This window comes from Chinchilla lanigera, unplaced genomic scaffold (assembly GCF_000276665.1).
Source record: "Chinchilla lanigera isolate Chin_1 unplaced genomic scaffold, ChiLan1.0 scaffold00045, whole genome shotgun sequence".
NCBI classification, from domain to species: domain Eukaryota; kingdom Metazoa; phylum Chordata; class Mammalia; order Rodentia; family Chinchillidae; genus Chinchilla; species Chinchilla lanigera.
The window spans coordinates 18865484-18872639 of NW_004955446.1; the positions used below are offsets into that span (position 1 = coordinate 18865484).

General features: G+C 42.8%; 1 protein-coding gene across 2 annotated transcripts in view; it reads left to right on the forward strand.

The window, feature by feature from the left end:
- Positions 1–251: 251 nt before the first annotated feature.
- LOC102030681 (chromosome unknown open reading frame, human C5orf28) overlaps positions 252–7156 on the forward strand; it is a 22622-nt gene continuing 15717 nt past the window's right edge. The window contains exon 1 of one of the 2 annotated variants that reach the window (XM_005392738.2): positions 252–2355. The gene's annotated coding sequence lies outside the window, so the exon portion shown is untranslated. The remainder of the gene's footprint in view (positions 2356–7156) is intronic. The other variant, XM_005392736.2, reaches the window with a different exon arrangement.

The window sequence follows — 7156 nt, forward strand, 5'->3', positions numbered from 1 at the left end:
CTGCCACAACCAGGGGTAGTACAGCATTAGATATCCCCTCGCTAGAGAATGTTATGATATGCTCTGCTTTAGGAATTCAGAAGATTAGAAATGGGATTTATGGGCCTCTCCCTGAGGGATCTGTCGGTTTGCTAGTAGGAAAAAGTAGTTTGACTTCTAAAGGGACTATAGTACAAATGGGGGGTGACAGACTCTGACTGTAAAGATGAGATCCAGATTATGATGCAGACCTTACAACAATATCCTTTGGGTTGTTTACACAGGAGAGCGTGTAGTCCATTTATTGATTCTTCCATATATAAAAGGCCGTGCTGCTCCTAGAAAGAGTGTAGGGGGTCTTGGAAGCACCAGAAAAAAGATTTTTTTGGCAAACTTGCATAGGGGACGAAAGTTACAACTGAGTCACAAGTGAAAATAGACGGAAAAATTTTTATGGCATTGGTAGACACCGGAAGAGATGTGACTATAATTTCATGGCTACATTGTCCTAAACTTTGGCCTACCATGAAGGTCCCTACAGTTTTCTCTGGTGTTGGAACAATGACAGATGTTCACCAGAGTGTTAACATTCTTCAGATTTCTGGTGCAGAAGGACAAACAGGCACTTTAAAGCCATATGTTGCTGATATAGCAGTGAATCTATGGGGAAGAGATTTATTAATGCAGTGGGGAACATACATGAGGTTCCACATATATCTTCTCAGGCAAAGAATATGATAGCTCGTATGCATTATAATCCTTGTGAAGCCAATAGTTATGTACAAGCTCCAGTCATTTCCTAAAGGACATGTGGTTTAGGGTATCCAAATTTATGGTAGAGGCCACTGTAGAAAAAGGCTTCGCTTTGCCTTTAAAATGGTTTACTAATAAGCCAATTTGGGTTGAGCAGTGGCCTCTTCTAAAAGAAAAATTAGCAGCTCTAAGATCGTTAGTACAAGAACAACTGTCAGAAGGACATATTGAAGAATCTACGAGCCCCTGGAATTCCCCTGTATTTGTGATTACAAAGAAATCAGGTAAATGGAGAATGCTCACAGATCTTAGAAAAATTAATGAAGTTATTCAGCCCGTGGGTCCATTACAGCCTGGATTACCCTCTTCTGTTATGATACCTAAGAATTGGAAGTTAATTGTTATAGATGGTAAGCACTGTTGTTTTACCATTCCATTACGACCCGAAGACAGAGAAAAATGGATCCTGCCTTTCGTCAGTAGACTGACTACAAAAAAAAAAAACAGAAAACCTAAAAATTTTCTTCTGCTTTGGTTTGCGGTATGTCATCTAGGTTGTCCCTAGACGGTAGGATGTACTATCCTGCCATAAGGATATTGAAACTGAAAATTTGTCCTTAGTATGACAGAACAGCCTCTACACTGTAGAGTGTGACAAGTAATGAAAAGTATGATCAAGGAAATTTGAGGAATGAATGGCCCATGAGTCCACTTCAGTTTAGATTCATTCCAATTTTCTATGGTCTCTTTACTTAATATCCCACTGCTGCCCTGCTTTCCAGCACTTGTGTTGAGAAAACGTAGGTAGGAAGAAGAAAGAATGTCCCTCTTCGGGCATCTTCATTTAGGCCAGTGCTCGTCAAGGCCGAATGTGGAGCTGATGTCTCCTTGGTGCTAAGACAGCACCCACCATTGCGAGGCAGGGAGATGGGAGCGCCCAGCCACATCCCAGTACAGAAACTTGTCTGTCCAGTTGCTTTGCTCCCTATACGCAGTAGATACTTAATCCCCTAAACGTTCCGTCTCGGTGATTAAGGGATCTGGCCACGTGGTTACTGTCCACCAGAGAGGAGCTGCTAACACCCACAGTGTCGTTATCGGCAAGTCCCCAAGGGGGCGGTGAAGCGCTACTGAGGCGCTTCGGCCCGTAAGCTTTCGAAAGATCGCCTCAAATATCCACACTCTGTCGCCAGCCCAGAGATGCTGGAAATAATCTCTACACCTTCGAGAACCACTACGGCCTGTGCTTCGGCTTTCGGTGACGCCGCTTCCCTGTCTCCAACTTCTGGGCCGCCTCAGGGCTGCGTCGTGGGGCGGTCTGCAGCTCTATGGGTCGGCGCGGGCTAAACCGACAACTAAATTCTCCGGCTTGACAGAAGGAAACCAACAGGCCCTTTAAACTTCTCACTCCGTCGCCCTGAGGGCTCCTTTTGGAGGTACGATTGAGAACGGGTACCAACCCGCTGAACCAAACAGCGCCAGGTATCGCCCTCGTCCAACTCCGGAGCCGGGCAGTATCCCGGCGTCCCCTGGGCGGGCGCTGCGGATGGGCCGCTCCGGCCGGCGTCTCTATGGTGCTGGCCGACGGGCGGGGCCGCTCGCCCGCAGCTCTGAGAACCGCGGGTGGGTACGGCTTGCGCTGCTGCGAGCGGGCGGCCGAGGGGCAGCGGGGCCGCACGGACGCTGCGCCTCCTTGCGCTCCGAGGGAGGTCGAAGGCGGGGCCCACCCGAAACCGCAGTTCGGGGAAAGGGGCCGGCCTGGAGGGCGGGAGCGCGGGTCCTCTAGCGAGGGAGCTGTGCGTGACCCGTGGGCGGGCGCCGTCCCGAGTCCCGAGAGCTGTGCGGAGCGGGGTGTCCGCGCGCCTCCCTGGCCGGTGCGTTCCCGGCCCTCTCGGGCTCCGCCGCCCGGGGCGGGGCGGGGTCTGGCCGGAGGAGCCCGCAGCCACCCCTCCCCGACAGCTAGCGAGCCCTTCGCGCGAGCCCGCTGCCTAGCGCCGCGCTCGCTGCGCAGCACGGTGCGCACAGACTCCAGGGCTTCCCGCACCATTTAAAAAACCCACATTCTCAAAGTTACCGCATCGTACCGTCCTCCGAAACGCATAATTCCATCCTTTGGGAATTTGCCGAGATATGCAACACGTCGAGATTAAGAATTGTATGTTCTGTTTGTAGCGCGGATAGGATCCATTTTATGCCCAGAGCTCTGACGGCTATAAAAAGTTCAGAGAAAGTGAACTTTGGTAATTAGCTGCACTAGATATGGCGTAGACATTGATATTGTAGCATTAAAGAAATTAAATGTGTTTCACAGCAGCTACAGTTCAGCAAAGTGTATTTTTAAAAGAAACAGTAGTTTTGGGGGTTTTGTGCTTTTACCTCAAGTTTTTTAAATAATTTGTGACAGCGGGGAGGAGGGAGTGTTGAAGCAGAAGATGACATTTACATTGGGAATTTGTACTTATTTTAGCGGCAAAATATAGCACCAATAACAGTGACCAGTACATGATAGCATGTAATTAAAGTGACTAGCTAATTATGCGTTTGGAGAGTTGAGGGGATCACTACTTTGTACCCTTTGAAGTCCCCATTGTTGGTGGCATTTACCTTAAAGGGAATGGGGTGTGACAAAATTTGGCTGTTGTAGAAAGTGGCTTCTGTAAGTCATAGATAAAAATTGGTATGAGTGACTGTCTGTAATGGTAGAAAAGTCATCCCAGATAATGTCTTTAGTTTGTAAATTGAAGATTGTTTATGTGCTTATCCCTTGTATTAGTATAATAAAATATGTATTAAATACTATGAGTACATTAGACTCTATGCATGGCAGGCTTAAAAGAAAATGATGTTGCACTTATGGAACTTTTCAACAAAAGTAAATGTGTAAAAATAAGCACAAAGCTTAGGAGTTTACCAAGTCCTGGAATCTGTTTAATTTGTAGAGGGACGAACAAGAGTGGAGAAGGAAGGAAAAATCCTTAAGAAAAATGGTACACATAGGTGTCTGTATCAGTCCACTTTTCATTGCTATAATGAAATCTGTGAGGTGGTAGCTTAATGAAGAAAAAGGTTTATGTAGCTCACAGTTTTAGAGAATCAAGGGTAAGGCCCCTCATTTCTAGTGAGAACTTGTCAACTATATCACATGACAGTGGATGGTAATAGCAAGAACATCTGATCACATCTCAGTACAGTATAGAAAGCCAAAGTGCTGAGTGGGCCCAGGTTAAGGCCCTTATAACTTTCTTAATGACAACTACCAAGGGGCCACAAGAGAACTACCCTAATCTGTTTCAAGGACAGGACTTCCAGTGACCCAAGAGCATTGCACAAGGCCCATCCTCTTAAAGATCCCAGGATTATACCTCCCAATCCTGCCACCCTGGGGACCAAGCTTCCCAGTACACAAATGTTTATGAGTGACATCCAAACACAGCAATGTTCTAGTCAGAGACAGTAATTAATACAGGAAGTGCACTTCTTAAATTTCTTTCTCAGAATCTAAGCCACAGATGTGCACCAAAGGTTGGAGTGGAATACATTCCAGAAATGTGTGTTTTTTTTTATTCTTTTTTTTTCTTTTAAAAATAAAAGGAGGAAAACATTAATAGATGGGCAACCTTTTACAGAATAGCAAAAGAACAGTACAGACAATACAGAGTTACAAAGTGGTAGGAAATTAACAATGCTTGTTGTATTACATATTGATGTCTTCAAAGTGGTTTCTCATGAAAACAGATAGAGACATGCAATATTGATCAATCAAGGACTCATTAACAGTTTCAGCAAAGAAATAGAAGACAGTAGAACAACTATGTTAACTATCCTGTATATACATACATACAAAATTTCTCCTTCTTTCCCTTCTCTTTTCCCACATGCCAGTTGCCCTTTACCCTTGAGTGTTTTCCTATCATTTCACAATGTCTATCATACCTCCGAGTTTAAATTAACTCTTTCAGGTTTTACACTACTGAGACAATGCGGTGCTTGCACATGCAGGTCTGATTTACAGAAATGTGTGTTCTTGAAATCACGCTTATACCTTCTTGAAAACAGAAACAGTACTGTTCTAGGTACTGTTGCTGCATCACAAGTCTCACTAACATTTGGAGGCTTATAACAGTAAGTAGTTATTATCTCCTTTCTGTGGGTCTTTGGAAGAGCTTAACTGAGTGATCCTGGCCCAGGGACCTAAGAAATTGCAGTCCAGATTTTGGCAGGAGCCGCGGGCCTTCTGAAGGCTTGATTGGAGCTGAAGGATCTGGTTTCAAGCAAGTTGTTTTATAGTTTACATTTATAGAAATCAGTTGCCTTTTGCATATTGTATAATTTGCATTTATAAAATGCATTTATAAAATTTATAATGTTTTATAAACTACATTTATAAAATGCATTGTCTGTGTATGTGTTCCTATTCATAAACTATTGTTAGCTTTCCATCACTATGACAAAATACCAAGAGAAATCAGCTTAGACACAGGAAAGATTTATTTTGACATAGTTTCAGAAATTTCAGTCCATAATCACTTGGACCTCCTTCTTGCGTTGGACCTGTGGAGGCACAGTATCTCATAGCAGGAGCAAATGGTAAAGACCTGTTTACTTCATGACAGCCAGGAAGTAAAGAGAGAAACAGGAAGGGGCAGGGTGTCAATGTCTCCTTCTGGGGTATGCCCCCAGTGACATAACTTCCTTGCACTAGGCCCCACCTCAAAGATACCACCACTTTCTGGTAGTGCCAGAATCTGAATAGTTATGATACAGTTATTTGGAAATTGTGTTTTCCTTTTTCATGTCACTTTAAGGTTGGATCATCATTTAAATATTTGAAGTAATATTTTGGTTTTTCTACTTCACTTATGGTACCTGTTAGCTACCTGGTCATCTTAGAATCTGAATTCATCATTCCTAATCCTTTTAGAATATGAAGTCATCCTTTAAGTGTGAGGTTAGTAAGTTAGCCATGGCGGTGGCAACAGTACTGGTATGGGGAGGGGAAGGACTGAGGCAGGAGGCAGCCAGCTCTATTAAAAAAATAACATTTAAATAAATGCTGCAGTCATGAAAATTGTTTCATGAGTGAGAGATGTAAAATGAGGAGTTTTAGTGACATGAAATTTTGTAGTTTTTAATTGACCTTTTGTTTTGGTCTGCCATTTGGAATGAGATTTGAAAATAAATAAATTTGTAATTAAGTGGATATGTAAGCCTACATAGTTTATTTCATATAGAACTCCAAGTACTATAGACTTCTTATATGTCAACTAATATGTAAATGAATTATACTACACATTTGACTTGTGAGATTGTACATAATTGTATCAATGTTAACTACTATATTTTTGATGTTTTTATTCATACATATTTACAATGTTAAAAATAGCTCTGCTTTTTTATTACACTTAAGAGGGTGACATTAGCATGGTGTTCTCAGTTGGTTTATTACTTCTGGATTTAACTTTTCAAAGTAGCCTTATTATTTTATTTAAATTTTAATTTTCATTAGTACATGTTTGCAGCATATAATGAAAACTTTTATCATGGGGAGTTAGTACGTTACATAACACATCTTAATTTTTTTTGTTTTTGTTTTTGTTTTTCTCCGGTACTGGGAACCGAACTCATGACCTTGCGCTTGCCAGGCAGGCGCTTTTGCCACTGAACTAAATCCCCAGCCCCCCCCCTTTTTTTTTTGTCTTTTTGAGACAGGGTCTCACTATGCAGTACAGGTTGGCCTTGAGCTCACTTTGTAGCCCAGGCTGTTCTCGAACTCTCCATGATCCTTCTGCCTCAGCCTCCCGAGTGCTGGGATTACAAGCATGCACCACCACACCTGGCCTTAATTCTTTTTGTGTCCCTACCCTTCTCACCATCCCTACTCCTTCCATCGCTTGCTCCCTTTGCAAAAGATCTCCTTACTTGCTATTATAATCTTTTATTTTGCTCTTTATATTTTGAGTTTCTCATAAGAAAAAACATACAGTATTTAAGCTTGTGTGTCTAGTTTATTTCACTTAGTATTATCGTCACAAGGTGCATCTCTATACCTACAAATGACTCAAGTTTATCCTTCTTTATAGCAGAGTAGTACTCCATTGTGTATAAATACCACTCCATTGTGTATATAACCCATTTGGTTAATCCATTTGTGTTGATGGATATATAGGCTGTTTCTTTGTGGTCATAATGGTACAACATTGAAAATGCCTGGAGTTATAGCAGATCGGAAGTCTGGCAGCTATGTTGATTGGAGACGAGAAGAAAAACAAACTGAAACCCTTGGAGACAAAACAGAATCTGCATTAGCCTCACAAGTTCAGTTTCGATGCAGTGGATGACCTGCAAGAGTAATACTCTTGGGCTGGGGATTTAGCTCAGCGGCAAAAGCGCCTGCCTGGCAAGCGCAAGGTCGTGAGTTCGGTTC